This window comes from Dryobates pubescens, chromosome Z (genome assembly GCF_014839835.1).
Source record: "Dryobates pubescens isolate bDryPub1 chromosome Z, bDryPub1.pri, whole genome shotgun sequence".
Classification (NCBI taxonomy): Eukaryota; Metazoa; Chordata; class Aves; order Piciformes; family Picidae; genus Dryobates; species Dryobates pubescens.
Window position 1 is genome coordinate 21,168,295 of NC_071657.1, and position 20,308 is coordinate 21,188,602.

Below are 20,308 nucleotides of genomic sequence, written 5' to 3' on the forward strand. Positions count from 1 at the left end.
ATGAACTCAGTAATGAAGGATTACTGGCAGGTTGTGATTTTTTTCTCTGAAGCATTTCTGTGATAAGTTTGCCATTCTGTGCTGGATTCTTTCTTTCTAGAGAACATTTCTGTTCTATCAGCCTTATCTGGCTTTCAGTGCTTTAGGATTCCTTTTAATTAGAAATGGTGTACAAAAAAGTGCCTAACTTATTGTGTAAGAGTAGAAAATGTGTAGCAGGGTATGACTCACCATTTTGTAAGTTCTGCATTTTGGTAAATTCATCGGGATTGCTGATTTTAAAGGGGGAACAAATCTTTTGAAAAGGGAGGATAGACTCACCAGATTTCAGTATGTTGTGCTTGCTAGCTTTCACTGCTTTTCCCTCTGCTTTGGTTCAACCTAATAAACCCAGTTAATTAGGCGTTTGGTGTTGTTTCACCTCCATGAACTCCAAGGGAATTACATGAACCTTGGCATGGCTACCCACCTCATCCCCAGAGGGAGGACCAGGCCTTAACAATGTTAATCCAGGATCCTTCTTTTTCTAGCATGTTTCTTAAACAGACTTAGATCTCTAGGTGAAGGTCAAGAGTCCTTTATTTGCACTGTTGATGTTGATAGTGCTTGGATGTATATTGTATTGGTTAATTACAGCATTGACCTTCAGTATGTCCTATATTTCTGTTCAGGTGTTACCATTTTGTATGGTGTTCAAGTTAATCAGGTTAATCAGTGATGCTATATACTATATCTCTGTACATGTTGTAATTTGTTTTGTGCTCTATGGATTTCTGTAGTCTAGATTTCTGGTTTGATAACTGATATCCTATAACTTTCTGAGCTGAGTGAGTTTATCTGGAGTCATGGTTGCTCTTTCTGGTAAGAAACGTTGGGAATCAGACTAGAAGAGCCTCTTAAACAAAGGAAAAAGAGAGTGAAGTTATGCACCTGACATGCTCCCTGTGTTGTATCATACACCAAAGAGTCTTGCCTTGGATCATATGCCAAAGGATCTTTGCATCAGAGTGTGCATCACAACACAAGAATGGAATGTGGGAGTCAAAGTAAGAGTCATGACTATTCTTTCTGTGGTGTTGAAAACAGTTTAGATTGTAAAGTCCAAGATAATAATATTTTATAATGGAAGGATGAAGGGAAAAAAATCTAATTCTTGATGAAAATCTATGAGAAAATACTACTGCAAATATTTTGGACAAATTGTCAGGATTAATTTTTAGATTTTTGGGAATTTTTTGACTTAGAGGGAACTGGTTGTTTAAAACACAAAGCTCACTATGATTGTAGATACTCAACAATACTGATACAAAACTATATGAAAGTATTCATCTGTAGCTGGATAACCCACTGTCTACAGGTAATGCTTCCACACATACCCTTAATGATTTGAAACATTTGATGTTGGTATAGTTTATTATAAAGCACTGAAAACAAGCTGTTATCAATACATTGCTTCAGGCAAAATTCATCTTAGAAGCATAGGTCTCTCCAGTAGTCTCCCAATTTTTTTGTATGGCTTCCTCTCATGAAAGACAGTTGTCAGTTGTATTTTCAAATACCATTTGAGACAGTTTGTACTTACCTGAGATTTCAGTAATTCCTTTCAGTGCAGAAGATCCTTACTGGTGTATATGATAGCCACTACACTGTTAAACATAAGGATATCTTTCAGATTTCCAAAATTAATGAAAAATAACTCAAGTGAATTATCTCTTTCTTTTTTTTTTTTTTTTCTCCATAAACTGCTGTTGTGAAGAGGCTTCTGTTTAGTTTATCTGGAAAATAACCATACTCTTAGAAGTATGGCTGGTTTTATACATAAGGTGACATATTTTATCTCAGTTATGAAAACCAGATAGCTGAAGCATCTGTTTTCAATATGCTTAAAAGGAATTAAGTTGATTGTTTTGTTGCAGAAAGAGCAAACAATATCTGTTGTTTCATATGTGAAATAAATTATGCTGAGTGTGATTTTTTTAAAAAGGCCTATGTAGTGTAATGAAATAATATTTACTGTATATATTTCTACAGTAAACTAGTTTTCACTCTGACATACGTCTAAATGTGTGATACACAATGTTCAGAGGTTCATTTGGAGTCCTGATTTGTACTGACTTTTCCTGAAGGTTGTAAAGGGTTCTCGTGCTCCCAAATGAAGGTTTTCTGTACGGAGTAGGCAACCTCTAATCAACGGCTTGAAGTTCATTGATCTGCTACAGATAGCAGGCTCTGATCTGTGTTGAACTTCCTGGTTATTTTGGAAAGTTGGACTGATTTTCTCCTGTCTCATGTATTCCTGCTAGATGTTTTAAGATTCAGAATTTCAGCTTCTTTCATGAATTCCAGTTGCTGCCAGTTTTCTGAAACACTAGAGTCAGCATGAAACACTTGTGTTGAGACACCTTTCTGGTGGTCTGGGAGGAAATCTTACTCACCTTTGAACAGAGCAACAATATGTAACCACTCAGGATGTTATGCATCAGTTTTCTACATTTCAAACTTCAGCCTGCCCCTAACTTCTAAATAAATGCCAAAGTAAAAGCAGTTAATGTAAAATAGGGCAGATGAATTTAAGTTTGCATCTCACTTTTGCACACATGCCCTTTTTGGTTTTTGTTGGTTATTTTTTTTTGGCTCATCACGTAAGACAGTGGCCCATGCAGCTATATAGCAACTTACATTTTCAGAAAAAATCTACATGTATTGTCATACGTGTTTATATGGATTTTATTCATAGCATTGCTTAGAAGGGTATTTGTCTATTTGCATGTTTAGTCATATATGTACAAACATAGCTAATTAATAGCTAAACTGCTGCCCCAAAACATGGACTGTTAGTGGTTTAGGGTCTCTGTAATATTATGTAGTATATCTTACTGTAACTACTTGTGTTGCCTGTTCAGTGATAGTTATGTTAATTGGTTCTTTCAGTTTTTCCCTTGATTTTCTGTAATTGCACAGAAAAAGAAAACAACTGTTTCGATCATTCAACACAAAAAAGTCTCCGTGATTTCTTTTTTTTTAAATATTTAGCTTGTCACAATTTTCTTTGTGATATCTGAAAGTCTCTTTTCTGTTATACCTTGATAATACATGTTTTCTTGGAATTATGAATAGTATTCTTGGGGAGCTGTCTTGTGTTGTTTTATGGGTTTTATTTAATTTATAATTATGCTTAATATAGGGAGTTTGAATAGAACTATGAGCAGCTACTTTTTGCCATGTGTAAGGTCTCTTAAAGAACACTGAAACCTTAAATTAGACCTCACTTTCATGCCATTACTTTTTTTTCAGCAGATGTAACATATAAATTAAAACAGTTTATTAAATTTTCTTTCCAAAAATATTCTTTTATATGTTATTTTCAAATATGTTTTTTCAACCTAGAAAATTCTTTTTCCTACATAAAACTTCTATGTAGGTAATTTATTTTTATATGGGTTTTTCATGGTGTATTAATTTAGTCTTGTTTGTTTATTTTTCTTGTCACTTGATTAACTTATTACCTCAGTAATTATTTATCTCAGTCTGCAGTTTTGAAAGCTTTCAATGGATTATATCTCTCCTCCTACTCTGTTTCCTTTTTCTGTGAAAGAAAACAAATCGCCTTTTTAAACCCATTTTTCTATTTCCTCTCAGATGCTAGGATTTGATTGTGAGTTTGTAGGGGATTACACAGTATAACTTGTTAATTACATCACTATGATTGTTTTCAAAGACCACTGCTGAGGTATTTGAGAATCCTTAATGATAGCTTATCAAAAACATTTACATTTCTTTGACCTTAAAAATTAAGTGGTTTTAAAGATAATAGCCACTTCTGTATTCCTTGATCTTGTGGAGAGGCCTACAAAGATATGTTTACATGACTGAGTTTTTGCCAGTTTACACAAGTCACTGAGATCATAGCTTAATCATTTTATGTCACATAAAACATATGTGTAACATAAAAGCCCAAGGAGTATATTAATTATTTTTGTTCTTTTTTGTCTGGTCTTTTATTGTGGTAAAAGGCAAAACAGATTTTAGAAGTTCTTGTATATTTGCAACCAGCTGGACTCCAGAGGTCCCTTCCAACCCCTACCATTCTGTGACACTTTGACTTACTGGGAGAAAGCTTTACTTCTTTTGAGTTTATTGGAGTAACAATGTGTTTAGTGCAGTTTACTTGTCCCTGCAACACTACCTTTAATAAATTGCCGGCATAAATTCTTTCTCTATGACTCTTTTTCTAACAGACCTACTGGGTTAAGAAGGGTTTCCAAATGGTACAGGAAGTCAAATACTCACACTGTACAAACCTAACCTGAAAATTCTCTTCCAGTGTGTTTGACAAAAATTGTTCGTTTTGTACTTAGTAACCCTCAAACTAGGGCTATTAACTTATATGATAAACAAAGTTAGCCTGGATAAGTACAAGTGAAAAAAGTTTTGAATGGAAGTCAACATACCTTCCATTATAACTTGGTGAGGACAGTGTATGTTAAGAAGATGAAAAAAACAATATTAACCATTTCCTCATCCCACCTTCTCAAGAGTGGTTGCCTGCCCATCCTAACCATCACTTTTGCCCCTTCATCACTTTCAGGGAGTACGCTACAGCACACAGAGACTACCTTAAAACAGCAGAAGGAAGAGGATACAGGGTTCTGTATCAAGAGCTATCCCTTTCTTGCAGCCCAGGTGTGTGTGGGCTCCTTTATAATTGCCACTTTGTTTTTATGTGAAAAAAAAACAGACCATTACCTTCTGGGTTGGTTGACAAGGGTATCATAGAGACTTAATAAGGAACCTGTGTTGATGGAAACATGTAACTAGGTAAAACAGAAATGGGCCTTAAAGACTCCAAGTCATAAAGAAGGTTTCAATACTTCAAACTACAATACTGATGTAAAAGGTAACCTTGTAGCACTGGGACACATACCCACCTACAGTCAAAAATCAGCTGTGAAAATTTAGATTATATGATAGTGTAGTGTCATCTTAATTACTGGTATTAAAATTGTTCTAATTCCTGTCGGTTTTAAACTTGTGAGGCCAATAGATCTGTAAAGCCATTTGTCAGAGATCTTTTTAGAAAAGAAAGGAGCAGTTCTAGGTAGATACTATTATGCTTAATAACTATGTGCAAGATGATATGTCTCAAAGCATCCTGAAATTCCTGTACCACAACTCATAGTCCTGTTTCAGAAGTGAGGAGCCCAGAGGGTGGCAGTGAAGGCAAAGTTATCCAGTTTCATCCTCTTAAGGAATTTATATGAATCTATAATTACTATATGGTAAATATGAATATTAATAAAAATATGAATAACTTTTATTAATATGACAATGTGCCCAAAACTTATTAAGTAGGGTCAATGTACAGTTAGCATATATATTTACAATGAGAATGTACAGTATTTAGGCAAATACAACTATTTTAACAATTTAAGCAAACCAGAGGCACAATAGAAAGAGAGAATCTCCGGGAGCAAAATGACACTCAACCACAGCAGGGGAGACTTGACAAGAACCATTAAGTCAAGGAGGCAATGAAATAATTACTCACAGCTGATTCCACCCAAGCAGGGAGTGCTGCTGCTATGTATTAGCTAGCTACTGAGGCTTTTGGGGGCACTCTTGTGCACCAGGCATGGCTGGTTGCCAACAGGAATGCCACCTGGTCTTGGGGCTGGGCTGGTTTCAGCAGGACAGCAGGCTGTTTATGACACTTCTCACAATAGGCTCTTGCATCTTCCTGGGCAAACTGAGGCACAGGAAAATTCTACTTGCAATGGGAAGCAAGGCTTGCCTCCATATCCTAAGCTCATGTCTTCTCTAGCTTGCAGTGTGTAGGCTCATGGCATGCATTCCAGGCTCTGGTCCAGGCAACAACACAGGGCAAGGCCACTCGAGACAGCTTCAAGCAAGGCAGGTCCAAGCAGGCAAGCAAAAGCAAGGCAAAGGTGACTAGAAATCAGCCTGTATCTTGCTGAGATTCAATTGGGCCAATAGGGCAACTGAAGCCAGCAAATAGTCACCCAATGAAAAGGGGTTCTGCCAGGCTGTGTCCATACAAGGCAGAAACATAGGCATGGTCAGGGAGAACCAGTGGCCAGTACACGTGCTCTTGCCCCAGAAAGGAACTTGTTTACCCAGACATGTTGGGGCCTTTCTTTTGTCCCTTTTCCCACATTACCCCAACTCCTGCAGAGGGAGGTGGAAAATGGGGACCATGTCTAGACATACCAGGGCCTGTCTGGGTTTGTGCTGGGCCCATTCATCCCTACCATGACACATGCAAACAATTCTCATTAAGACAAAACATGCTGAGACATTTTAGAAACCACCAGGTTGCCACTGGTAGAAAGAAACTGATTGAGGGATAAAGGAAAATTTCTTTCTGTGTCCAGCTGCCTGCGAGAGAGATCCGAGATCAACATAATCACTGTGGTATTTTGCACAGGTACAGATCTTAGTTTCTTAATGTCTCGTACTGAAGGAGACTGAAGGTGATTGAAGAATAGTATATTGGGAATTAGTGGTAGCTATGATAGCTCATGCTGGCTGATAGACAAAAGTTATGGCTGTTTCTTTATTCCTACACTAATGAAGTTATTAAAGGGCAGAAAACTCTTCAAATCCAGATTTGATTGAAGGTGCCTGCATTTCGTCAGTTTCCTACATCATGATGGTAATGATTGTGGATTAGTATTCTAATGCTATACTGTAATAATAAAATCTCATGGATGATTTTAGGATGCCTTGTATGTTTCATGCATTTCACTGAAACACTTTTCTTCTAAATTATCTTTTAATAACTATTGTATATATCCCAAAAATTATTAATCTAAATTAATTCTTTAAGGGTTATGTTTTATTAAACAGTGGCTGTTAATTTGTTGATAATAGCTGATTATCTGGATTTGAAATGAAGGAAATCTATAGACAGATGCACACTGTCTCTAGCAATTGTAGAATCCTGTAGAATGTCTGAGTCCACTTACTAATGGAGCTGTCTTATTGAAAACATCATGAATGCTAGTGTATTACAACTGGCTAGAATGTGAATATGAAATCTCTGATTTTTGTGGTACAATTTGGTTGTTGTTTATTTGCCTTAGAAGAAACTAATATCTTTAAGAAGTTAGATGATGCTAATTCATTCCATTTGTGGCTCCAACCAAGAGATTTAGCTTGCCATATCACTGTCTATATGTTACCTGGTATGTCCAAGACCGATGCTATTTACAATGCACTTCCATAAGTCCATACAGTGCTAATTAGTAAAGGAAATATTGTAAGATCTTGTTGATGTATTCAAGTAACCAGTAGTGGAGGTAATTAAACCTGTCATCAAGCCAGTTTGAAGGCCTTATACTGTTTCTGGCCACATCACAGATAATCTCTACATGGAACTGTGGATTTGAAATAACGAAGAATATTGCCTTTATGATTTATGGAGGAATGTAATTTTTCTTCCACGCAGAGGATCATTCTTTCTAAACAAGACTCATTGTGTGTAGTTGATGCTGCAAGTAACAAGTACCAAACAAAAAATGAAATTTGAGCAACAAGTAGAAACTCTGCTCTCAATCCGATGTGACAACATTGGCTGTGCTTTGTGAATTACTGTGGCTGCCCATTCACCTCTTACTGGAATTCTAATCCCACACATAGAAAACAAGTTTTCAGGACTTCTGTAAATGTTGAATCTTTCTACATGTTTTTTTCTCCTGCTTTGGGTGATAATTTATTACATTTTAACAGCTAGATAGCTCTTGTGGTAGCCAGTGACACAATGATGTCTGCAGGTGCAAGTGCAGGCAGTTAACACTAACTGATGTTTCTTTTACAGAAATATAAATGCCAAATATAAATAATGATTAGCATGCTCAGTGTTCAAATAAAATCAGAACCATATCCACAAGACTCAGGGAACTCTAATAGACTGATAAGAGTTTCTTCACTTACATCTTACTGTATAAAGCCTATAATATCACATTATATGAAGCTACTTTATAATCTGGTGGATTTGGACATGCAATATGAAAATACAGGTTCCTGGTTTAGTTGTAACTTACTGATTTAAGCTATGAGTTCATCTATCCATTAAAACCCTTCTATCTTAACCTACAACAGCTATTTAGACTAATTTTCTGATTCATTTTTTATGACATTTTAAATCAGAAGCACAAACAAATGTATTTATTTCATTGTGTTTTCTAGTTGCTCAGTTAAGATTTTTCCTGGTACTGAAAACTGCCATGTTTTGTCATCAGGAGAAAGGGCACAGTATATCCTACTATCCTAACCAGATTATTTTCCAGTAAGATTACATACAGTTATTCTGTTAAGTGGTTTTGAAAATTTAATACTAGGTGAAGGATGAGATTAAAATTTGTATTTACAGAGTACAGTGTAAGATGACACATAGAAACAAATACATCTCTTTCAGGTTGTAATAAATATTCCTGCTAGTATATTTTATGAGTTAAGAGGAGGCAATTTTACTTTCTAGAAATAAAATACCATCAAGATTTTTTTGCAGCTTTCTCCAAGTGGCATACTAGTAATAGAAATGCTTACCAGACAACCTTATGTAAATAAATTTATAATCGTTTGATGAAGAAGTTCTAAAATTTGTCATTAAGCATTAAAAAAACCACAAAAACCATGGTATTCTATCTAGGTGAAAGTGAAGCTTCTAATATCATTGACATTCTTGTCAAGATTTATATACAACTTCATGGCAAATCAATACTTTTAAGGTTGCAGTAGGGATAGAGGTTTTTTTTCAGCTGAAAGGCATATATTAAAAAAATGTAGTAACATGATACATGAAATATATCAAATTCCACATACAAACTTTGCTGTGATGCTACCATGGAGGTGAGACCTTAGCATACCAGCCTTGCCTGAAAACTATGGAATTCAGTTCAGTTCTTTAATCTCTCTTCTATATAACATGTGTCTAAAAATGTACTGAGCTTGTTTTTTTCTTTAATCAGTTTTACTAACATCAGCAGCATTGAATTAGTTTAGCAGATCTACCAATTTGCCCTAATTCTGTAAGAGAATTGGACCCAAAATCAATTCCAAAAATGTATGAATTATGATGAGTACTGGAATTTTTTTTCTTTTATTATCTAGGCTCTTCTTCTGTTATCATTTTTTATAAGCACAAGTTCTCTGCAAACTTGACTGTCCTTCAGCGGTAGAGATGAAAGATCAGGTCTGACGTTAAGACTGCTTTGCGGAAAACTTCCTTATGTATGTCCTGTAAAATACTTTACTTTTTAACTGTCTAACAGAAGAGATCTTTATTGATGATCTGGACGAGGACATTGAGTCCATCATCAGTAAATTTCCTGACGACACCAAGCTGGGGGCAGGAGTTGATCTGCTGGAGGGTAGAGAGGCTCTGCAGAGGGACCTCGACAGGCTGGACAGATGGGCAGAGTCCAACGGCATGAGATTTAACACATCCAAGTGCCGGGTTCTGCACATTGGCCACAACAACCCCATGCAGAGCTACAAGCTGGGGTCAGAGTGGCTGGAGAGCAGTCAGGCTGAGAGGGACCTGGGGGTGCTGGTTGACGGAAGGCTGAACATGAGCCTGCAGTGTGCCCAGGCAGCTAAGAGGGCCAATGGCATCCTGGCCTGCATCAGGAACAGTGTGGCCAGCAGGAGCAGGGAGGTCATTCTGCCCCTGTACACTGCACTGGTTAGGCCGCACCTTGAGTACTGTGTCCAGTTCTGGGCCCCTCAGTTTAGGAAGGATGTTGACTTGCTGGAACGAGTCCAGAGAAGAGCAACAAAGGTGGTGAAGGGTTTGGAACACAAGCCCTATGAGGAGAGGCTGAAGGAGCTGGGGTTGCTTAGCCTGGAGAAGAGGAGACTCAGGGGTGACCTTATTGCTCTCTACAACTACCTGAAGGGAGGTTGTAGACAGACGGATGTTGGTCTCTTCTCCCAGGTGGCCAGTACCAGAACAAGAGGACACAGTCTCAGGCTGCGCCAGGGGAGGTTCAGGCTGGATGTTAGGAAAAAGTTCTATACAGAGAGAGTGATTGCCCATTGGAATGGGCTGCCTGGGGAGGTGGTGGAGTCGCCATCACTGGAGGTTTTCAGGAGAAGACTTGATGGGGTGCTTGGTGCCGTGGGTTAGTTGTTTGGGTGGTGTTGGATTGGTTGATGGTTTGGACGCGATGATCTTGAAGGTCTCTTCAACCTGGTTTATTCTATGTAGATTATCTCTCCCTGTAAACCTTGCTCAACTTGTATCAATTTAGATCATGGTAACTCTTAGCAATACTACTGCTTCTAGGAACAGGACTGAGAATATTTATCAAACTTTATAGGGTTTTATGTTTTCACAGAACTATGCTTTTACCAATATTTAATCACCTCTCATTATAGCACATTAAAAATGTGTTTCTGTGTTGGAAAGGAGAAACCAAGTCAGAGGTTTTGCTGTTAAAGTTAGTGGGAGAGAGCCTTGATGAAATCAATTCTTAGTCCTTATCACTCACTGACAATGCCCTGTCATTGTAAGAAAGGAGGATCTTTAAAGATACGCATTAAGGAATAGCTGACAGACGTTAGATACACATTAAAGAATAGCTGATAGAAGTTAGAGTTTTATCTGGATTAGAGAAATTAAGTGATGCAAAGGGGTTTGAAAGGTTAAATCTCAGTAGATTAGTTTAGCTGCCTATGTGCAAAGCTCAGTGAAGTGTATGTCAACCTCTGTGGTATGAAAATTAAACAGTGGATGCAGTAAATCCTCTTTCATATGTGTACAATCTTTGTTGAGATCAAGAAATACAGATCTGTATAAACATTGAATATTTTGTTTTCAAAATATCAGGTGAACTTTTTTCATTTTTATGGAAGTATTTAAAAGTTTATCCAAGCATTCTAAAAGGACACTCTGAAGAATACTTTTGGAAAGGTAGAACACAGCAGTACAGTTCTCATTTTTTGTTTTTACTTTTGAAGTTTGGGGTTTTGTTGTTGGGTTGGGGTTTTTTGAGTGTGTTAGTTTCTGTTTGTTTGGGGGTTTTTTGCTTTCTATTTTGTTATTTGGTTTGGGTTTTTTAAGAAGGTTATTTTGTATACAGTAAAAATTAATGGATTATGAATATTCATAATCTATGTGCTATACCTTAATGGGATAGTAGAAGACTGTTTTAAAAAAAGGAAGTCTATCAAACCTGAGGCCACTGTAAGTCCAGGAGGCCTGAAATGTGTAAATATAATCTGTGACAGCCCAGGAAGAAATAAAGCTGCCCCTGCTCAGAGCCAGGTCTTAACATGCAAGAAATGGTGCAACTGTGCTCTTGTATGCTCTTGTGTGTTTCAAACCATAAGAGTTACATCAATACTTTAGGCTTTTCTTCTGTTGAATGTCTCTTCTTCTTTATACTCTTCTGAAACTCCAGCATGCATGATGGTGACATCTCTCTGGACTTCTTTCCACATGCAGTATCAATTACTGATCATTACAACTACAGATTTGGGCAGAACACACATGCAGCATCTGAATTTCACCACATCCTCTATGTACATAGCAATACACTAAAATGAGGCAGTGGAACACCAAGTCCATTGTTTGAATTCACAGGGGTTTGCTCATATGCATAGAAATAGAAGCCTTCTAGGCTGCATGAGTGCACTGCCAGCTCATGTTGAGGTTCTCATCAATCAATACATCTAAGTTTCTTTCTTCAGAGCTACTCTCTACCCACTCTGCACCCAAGTGGTATTTGTGCCTGGCACTTGCACATTGACTTGTTGAACATCTTGCAGTTGACACTGTCCCACTTCTCAAGCCTGTCGAAATCCTTCTGGATGGCATCCCTTCCCTCTAGCGAGTCAACTGTACCACACAGCTGGGTGTCATTGGAAAACTTGCTGAGGGTGCACTGAATGCCCCTATCCATGTCACTGACAAAAATGTTACACAGCACTGGACCCAGTACATCTCAAATCTGAATTCCAAAATGTTTCAATGTTCTTAAAAAACAAAAGATACCATGTAATTTTTTTTCCAAACTGAGGTGTCACTAACTGAAAAATTAAATCCATGAGTGTTTTATGATAAAATTATTTTATGTAGTTCTTTATTTCTGTTAAATTCATTATAGTATCTAATTCCTCAAAGTCAGAAAGGAATCAAAGGGCACATGTAAATGTCAGATACTGGAATCAAAACAGTTTTCTATATCTCTTGTTTCTTGGCCTAATTGCTTGGTGGATTTACATGCAGTCAGGGTAACAAATTATGTAATCTCAGAATTGTTTCAGTTGGAAAAGATCTGTGAGATCATCAAGTTCAACCATTGACCTAATAACACCACATCCAATAAACCATGTCCCAAAGTGCCGTGTTAACGTGTTTTTTGAACACCTCAGGGAATGGTGATTCCACCACATCTCCAGGCATCTCACCAAATCTCCTATTCCTATTCTGGACCACTCTTTCAGTAAAGAATTTTTTTCTAATATCCAATCTAAACCTCCTCTGGACCAATTTCAGGCCATTTTCTCTCATACTATCACTTGATGCAGGGGAGAAGAGACCAACACCCATCTCTCTACAATCTTCATTCAGGTAGAGAGCAATAAGGTCATCTCTCAGCCTACTCTTTCCAGACTGATCAACCCCAGTTTCCTCAGACACTCCTCATAAAATTTATTCTCTAGATTCTTCACCAGCTTCATTGTCCTTCCCTGGACTCACTTTCTGATACAAGCCTGCATATTGTTAGCTGCCTTGGCCTCCTGGGCACACTGCTAGCTAGCTCATGTTCAAGTGACTGTCAATCACCACTCCCAGGTCCTTTTCCACCTGGCAGCCCTCCAGGCACTCTGCCCCAGGCCTATAGTGTTGCATGGGAGGTGCTGAGTGGAGCAGCACTGGAGGTGGCTTTTATCACATAGGACTTTCTTAAAGTCCATTGTCAGGTCATTGGAGTGGTCCTGTTCTCCCTGGTGGGGGGGAACAGCTCTGTCTCCACTGCTCTAGACACCAACAGAACTTCAGCATTGTCCTGTCCATCAGATAATTTGGAAGACTGTCTCTTGTACAGTTGGTGTAGCCTTGCAGCAGCATATGTCTTCAAACTGAGTCTAGCAACATCCTTTCTGCAGGAGCACTTGGCAGTGCTGGGCTAATGGTTGGACTCAAAGATCTTTCTTAGGAAGAAATCTTCATAGACCGAGCCACCAACTGGATTTAACTCTAATCACCACCGTTCTTTGGGCTTGGCTATCCAGCCTTTTTTTTAACCAGTGGAGCACCCACCAATCCAAGCCATGTGCAGCCTGTTTCTCAGGGAGTATGCTGTGGGAGACCATGTCAAATGCTTAGATATAAAGGCATTTAATTCAAGTAAGAACTATTTGAATATATACATGTATATTTATTATACTATTATATTTGAACACAGGTTGTAATAACTTAAGCACTATGCTGCTCAATTTGTCTGTGTAGCTCTCAGGAGCTTGTTTGCATCTGACTAGCTCAGACTCTGAGCCTCATCAGCCCTTACCTCTGTAGTGTATGACTTCCAGTGCAAAACCAAAAGCATTCTTGTGCTGTAAATGGTAAAACTGTTAGGTAAACTTAATTTTAATTTACATTGATTTTCTAAAGAATACCTTTCTGCTAATCACAACTTACTGATTGCCCTGAAGTAATTGCTGTTAACTACTATAACTACTGACACTTTTCATATTTGCTTCAGACAAATTGTATTTTTCAAATTCAGTTTGCGTTTTTGATGGAAACTCTTACTGTGTTTTGCTGGCTCTGTGATTAATATTGCTTCCTTAAAATACAGTTCATGATGTTCAAATTAAAAACAAGATTAAAACATGTATTTTGATTGTGATTGGAATGTTGAAATGACAGTAAAAACTATGTACCGGGATAACTGAAAGACAAGTAAAAAATGTATATCTTATTGATATAAAGTATTAGAAAACAAATATATTGAAAGAAAAATATTGTTCATAATGTAAGTATATTTATAAATAAAAGGGAATACTGAACCAAGTATATGTATCCATCACCTTGTGAAATCCATAATTTATGATGTTTCACAAGGGTTTATAGATCTCTCAGTAAAATGTTAAGCATTTTGCTCTTTTGGCCTTTACTTCAAATTCTTGCTTCTGAGTGCAGAAGGCCTTGATTTACATCAATTTCTTACAGCTCTTTATGTGGCAAGATTGGTTTTGTTCTGGGAGAGTCTTTTATATGCTAACTGCATTATTGCTTTCCATAGGAATCGTTAAATCATTAAAAACAATATATTATTTAATATGCAGCTACTATTTTCTGCCTGAACTTAACCTTTGAAACTATTTTTTAGGTTCTCCATATATTCCTTTGTTTGAGGCTTCTTTTTTTCCCCAATGTATATTTTAGTGTTCTTGTTCCTTTCCAAGCTGTCTTTTGGTTCCCAGTAGTGATTTTTGGTTATATTTTGAAGGTTAGTAAGATGTTCACATTACTACTTAGGGACAAATGTATGCCAGTCAAATACAAAGAAGTCATGTAAACAGTCTGATGTTCATTTTGAATCTTACCAGGGAACTCTGCTAATGTTTTGGGGGCTTTATATCTCTAAGGTGAGTGAAACTCACTCCCTCAAATAGTAATGTCTTAACCAACATATATGGCAACTTCAATTATCTTCACTTGGGGCTGAACAGCATCTCAGACTCTAACAAGGTCTCCCAGGACCACTTATACTACAAATACTGCAGCCATATTTTCTCATTAGTTCCTTTCAGTTGGCACAAATATGATTTCCCTTGTTTTTAGAAGTAGACAAAAACCATAAAGCTGTGTATGCATATATATATATATTTTTATTATTTTCCATTATTCAGGGGTCTCTTGTATGTTTTCTTCAGGGCAGAAGCTTGTGCATTTTAATTGATTAACCTTAAGATTTAATTTCAGTGAAAGAATGTGGGGATCAGTTGGCTAAGAGAAGAAAAAATAATTACAGAGTTTTGAACAAATTATTTCCTAATTTTTTTTTTTTTACTAAGTTCTTATATTTCACATAATGTCATGGAAAGTCAAAAACCTTGGCTTTTAATTCATTGCACATATTTATATGTGGGAGCCATCAAGAAGATGGGCATAAATTTGAAGCTAATATTAAACATTTCTTTGCTTCAGTCAGTCATGCAGTTTTGTTACTTTTGAAGAGGAGAGTTGTTTGCAGGAAAGTTTATATTATCAAGTTTTAACAATAAGAGGCAATCTTTGGTTTGTTAGTCTCTGATCATAATGAAATTCAGGATGTTGGAATGTTAATGGGTTCAACACCATAGTGTTGAGTAAGCTAGATTAGATAGTGTTGAGTAAGTAGATTATTTACAAACATCTGTGGTATTGTAAATCTTTTGTACTGACAAAAGGTAGGGAATAATAACTTTGCTTCTCATATTTACCAGTATTATGTTGATGTGTTTAAGATGAAACTTCTTGTCTGATTCAGAAATATCATAAAGACTTCCAAAGATATATATGGCAATAATATGGTATCATTTTGATGGATTAAATTAAATTAACAAGACTTGATCCCTGGTTGGTAGAAAAGGTTAATTTCATTTTGTTCTTTTAATCTTTTTCTTTGTGGTCAGGTTTAACAAAGATTAAAAGATATAAGTAATAATTACACAAATGATCATATATCCTTTACATTGTAAAGAAATCCAGTTTTGCTGACTATTCTATATTGTGTGACCCTCCACAGAGCAGAGGCTAATGAGGCCATACAAAGTGTTTCTTAAAATGTTCTCTGCAAGTTGGCTTACATGGGGATGAACTATAGAAAGGGTACTAAAAGTTAAGCTTTAAATTAGATTCACTTAGGCAAGTCAATCTATTAGATTATTTTAATATTTTAAAAAAAACCCAAAGTGATAAAAGATGCATTTTTTTTCTCTGTTTTCAGTTTAATGAAAACAGCTAAAGACTGAGGGGTTTCTTTTCCCATTAGCAGAAAGTAAACAGTATTTCATTTAGACTCCAAGATGTCACTAAGAACAGAATTGAGGTCACTGAAGTCACAAGAAAAAAGCTCTAACCCTTGTAGCTGAAAGTATCTGGAAAGACTAAAGGATATAATTATAAAGGCTAAACAGGTAAAAATTTTGCCCTTTGCTTCTGGAATCATGCGATTGCAGCTATAATTTCTTCTCAATCACTGCATTTCTTTATTTGTTAAGACAAGCTTATAAATTTATAAACAGCTTTGTGGAAGTGAGGACAGGAACTGCAACTTCTTTCCTTTGCAATTGAACTAATTTTGTTGGAATGGTCACCAACCTGAGATTTAAGTACACAAGGATGCTGAAGGATGCACATACAGATAAGTCTAGGTGCAGATGGTAGAACTTGGACCCTGACTGATTAAAAACTTTTGTAACTGAAGTTGTAGGGAAAATTAGGTCATCTTCTTTGTCATCCTGACTGTATTGTGGTGATATTGTTAGACACCAATTGCTGCATTATATCAATCAATTAATTGATCTCCGTAAGTAAAAATTATCAGAAATAATGTGTAAACTTGCAGAGTCACTAGGTGAATCTTCAGAATATTTTTCTACATTTAGAATTTTTATACAAGGTGCTCAGTGCTCTGCTAAATGAAGGACTCTCCAGAGGGACCTAGAGAGGCTGGACAGATGGGCAGAGTCCAATATGATGGCATTCAACAAGTCCAGGTGCTGCACATTGGTCACAACAACCCCATGCAGCACTACAGGCTGGGGTCAGAGTGGCTGGAAGGCAGCCACGCAGAAAGGGACCTGGGGGTACTGATTGACAGCCATCTGAACATGAGCCAGCAGTGTGCCCAGGTGGCCAAGAAGGCCAATGGCATCCTGGCCTGCATTAGGAATAGTGTGGCCAGCAGGAGCAGGGAAGTCATTGTGCCACTGTACTCAGCACTGGTTAGGCTACGCCTTGAGTCCTGTGTCCATTTCTGGGTCCCACAATTTAAGCAGGATATTGAGACACTTGAACATGTCCAGAGAAGGGCAACAAGGCTGGTGAGAGGCATCGAGCACAAGTCCTGTGAGGAGCAGCTGAGGGAGCTGGGGTTGTTTAGCCTGGAGAAGAGGAGACTCACAAGAGACCTTATTGCTGTCTACAAGTACCTGAAAGGAGGTTGTAGCCGGGTGGGGGTTGGTCTCTTCTCCCAGGCAATCAGCACCAGAACAAGAGGACACAGTCTCAATCTGTGCCAGGGGAAGTTTAGGCTCAGGGTGAGGAGAAAGTTCTTCACAGAAAGTTATTTGACATTGGAATGGGCTGCCTGGGGTGGTGTTGGAGTCACCGTCACTGGGGGTGTTTAAGAAGAGACTGGATGGGGTGCTTGGTGCCATGGTTTAGTTGTTTAGATAGTGTTGGATGATAGGTTGGACTCGATGATCTCAAAGGTCTTTTCCAACCTGGTTAATTCTAATTCTAATTCTAACTTGAAGCCGTGGCTTAGTTAGTCATGAGGTGTTGGCTAATAGGTTGGACTTGATGATCTCTGAGGTCTTTTCTAACCTTACTGATTCTGTGATGTGTATTTGTGACTGTTTGAGGCTGTGCCTTTAAGGAAGGTGCACACTGGCTAAATGTTTATAAAATATTTTTTATTCTAACTGAATTTCATTGGCTAATTAAGGGGGAGGTGAGATTGTTGGACCCAGCGCGGCTGGGACTTTCCTTCAGTTTTCTCTTCCTTCACTGTTCCTTTCAGCTGGACTGCTTCTGTGCTTCTGGCCAAGAGATAAGAACTAACTCCTGTACCAGGCCTTCCTTTTTTTTTCCTGCCCTGCTAACCACCTTGTCTCTTTTTCTACCTCTTTGGGGGGAGAAGGGAGGTAGGGAGGTGAAGGGGGCACAGGGGAAAGCCCCTTCTGTTGGGGGTCTGGTTTCTGGTTGAGTTCATTTGCTGTATATTCCTGTATATATTGTAAAATACCTGTATTTGTGGTGTTACATATAATCTACTTCCTATATATGCCTGTAAATATATCGTCTGCTTTCTCTGACTGGGTTTAGCCTTGGCTTCTTACTCAGTGGGGGAGGGAAAGTGGAGCCTTTCCTTTCAACCCACCACAGTATTGTAAGAATTCCTAAAAGTTTCTTATAGCTGCAGTGCCATTTTTCAATTATATCATATTTGCAAAAATGTCTAAAACTATAATTATTTTCTGTTTATTCACATCATTTATATGAACAATAAAATCTCATTATTAGGAAGTATATTTCTGGAATAAATAATCTTTTTCATGCCTGGTTGATCTCATTAACAAAGGTGAGTTGTTCAAAATCATGTCTTACAGGAGTAAAATGTTTAATGCTCTAAATCTTACCCTTTTTTCAGGAAAATAACTTGATGAAAATGTACAATTCTGAGGTTAGTTTATATTAAAAAGTGTTGTCTTGGTGTAACTCCTAAAGAAAAATAACTGTCTTGCTTGCTGATTTTTGTAGCAAAGATGTTGAGGGGTTAAACAAATACAGCATCTCGAGTTTTACCGTGTTTTTTCTTCCTTCTCAGAGGTTACCATGTTAAATGTTTCTCTCCTTTACATATTCTTTCTCTGTCTATGCAAAAGTAAGTCAAACTTTTTCCAAACAAACCTTGCAAACATTTTCTAAATATTAGGCTTTCACACTTTTCCAAGGGTTGAATATTATAATGGTAGTAAAGAAACAATGATTAAGGTACTCTGTCAGGGGCACAGTGTTCAATTAGTAGCAGTGAAATTTTGTTCTAGATTTTAGAAGGAAACAGAGAGGGGACAAATGGATATGAAGGTCTATCATTCAGTTATCCTATTATTGTAAGCTATAAGAATTACATGGTTGCTTTTAAAGTCTAAAATTGGCATTATGAAGAGCTAAATCAGATTGGGAGGTGATCTGTTGATGGTGGTAAGTGGAGGACAGAGGTCCCTGAGCATGTAGGTCTATTTTCCAAACTTATGACAAATTCAGCAATACTTCTTTTTTTTTTTTTCCAAAATGGATAATTTGATTTTGTGTACTGTAGGAAAATTGATTTAAGAGGCAGAAAGAATAAATGATTAGGTAATTGATCTGAAAATAAAAGAGGAATATAGATCATAAGAAATTCCTAGGATTTATCTTATGAAACATGCTTTTTAAAATGTCTCTATGTGGAGAATAGCATAATACTAATGTTGCTGACCAGTGATGCATTTACATTAATGGGACTGAAAATACAGTTTGTGAACTGCATTTTTTAACAATGCACTGTAAACAATGCAGTTGTAAACATAACATTAAAATAGACTTGATCACAAATATGTACTAAGTTTCTATTTTACATGAATTTTGGTTTTCATATTTTTCTTGTTTACAAGAAATTAAAGGAGACTAACAGAAAAATTCTCCAGTGTTTCATTGAAAAATCATTATAGTTCTAGCAAGGCAACAAATGTGCTGCCTTCTCATCTGTACAGGCTTCTCTTGAAACACCAATGGCATGTGGCATTTCATAACTGGATGAACACCGACTTCTGCAATAATTGCTGAAGATACACAAACATGAGCTTAATATTACATTTTATTTTCTTTTGTCCTTATTGCAATGTATTTATAGTTGTTACCAAGATGAAAACTCTGAAAGCTTAAATCTTGCAATAAAAACTTTCAAAAATCACAGACTAATAAAGAAATGAAAGCTCATATTTGTATTATTTTCCAAAGCACTTGTATATATTCACAGAATCACAGAATCACCAAGGTTGGAAGTGACCTCAAAGATCATCAAGTCCCACCTGTCACCACAGTCCCCATCACTAGAGCATGGCACCGAGTGCCACATCCAATCCCCTCTTGAACACCTCCAGGGATGGTGACTCTGGGCAGCCCATTCCAATGGCAAATGACTCTCTCAGTGAAGAACTTTCTCCTCACCTTGAGCCTAAACTTCCCTTGGTGCAGCTTGAGACTGTGTCCTCTTGTTCTGGTGCTGGTTGCTTGAAAGACAAGACCAACTGCCTCCTGGCTACAACCACCCTTCAGGTAGTTGTAGATAGCAATGAGGTCTCCCCCTGACCCTCCTCAGAGTTATGGGAATATTTATATTAAAGCATTCAGTGTAAAATAAAATTTTTCTCCAGGGTATACATGTAGCCATATGCATTTTAAGGGAATTCTATGGAACAATTCACAAAATGAAGAAATTGAGATAAAATACATTGCACTTATGTGCTTTTGGTGTTTAGAAGTGATCTTTTGTGTTTTAACTGTGATTTTACTTTACGT

At 37.3% G+C, this 20,308-nt stretch overlaps 1 protein-coding gene across 2 annotated transcripts in view; it reads left to right on the forward strand.

Annotated features, from left to right (window-relative positions):
* Positions 1-20,308, forward strand: part of FBXL17 (F-box and leucine rich repeat protein 17) — a 365,616-nt gene that overhangs the window by 241,944 nt on the left and 103,364 nt on the right. The window lies entirely within an intron of this gene.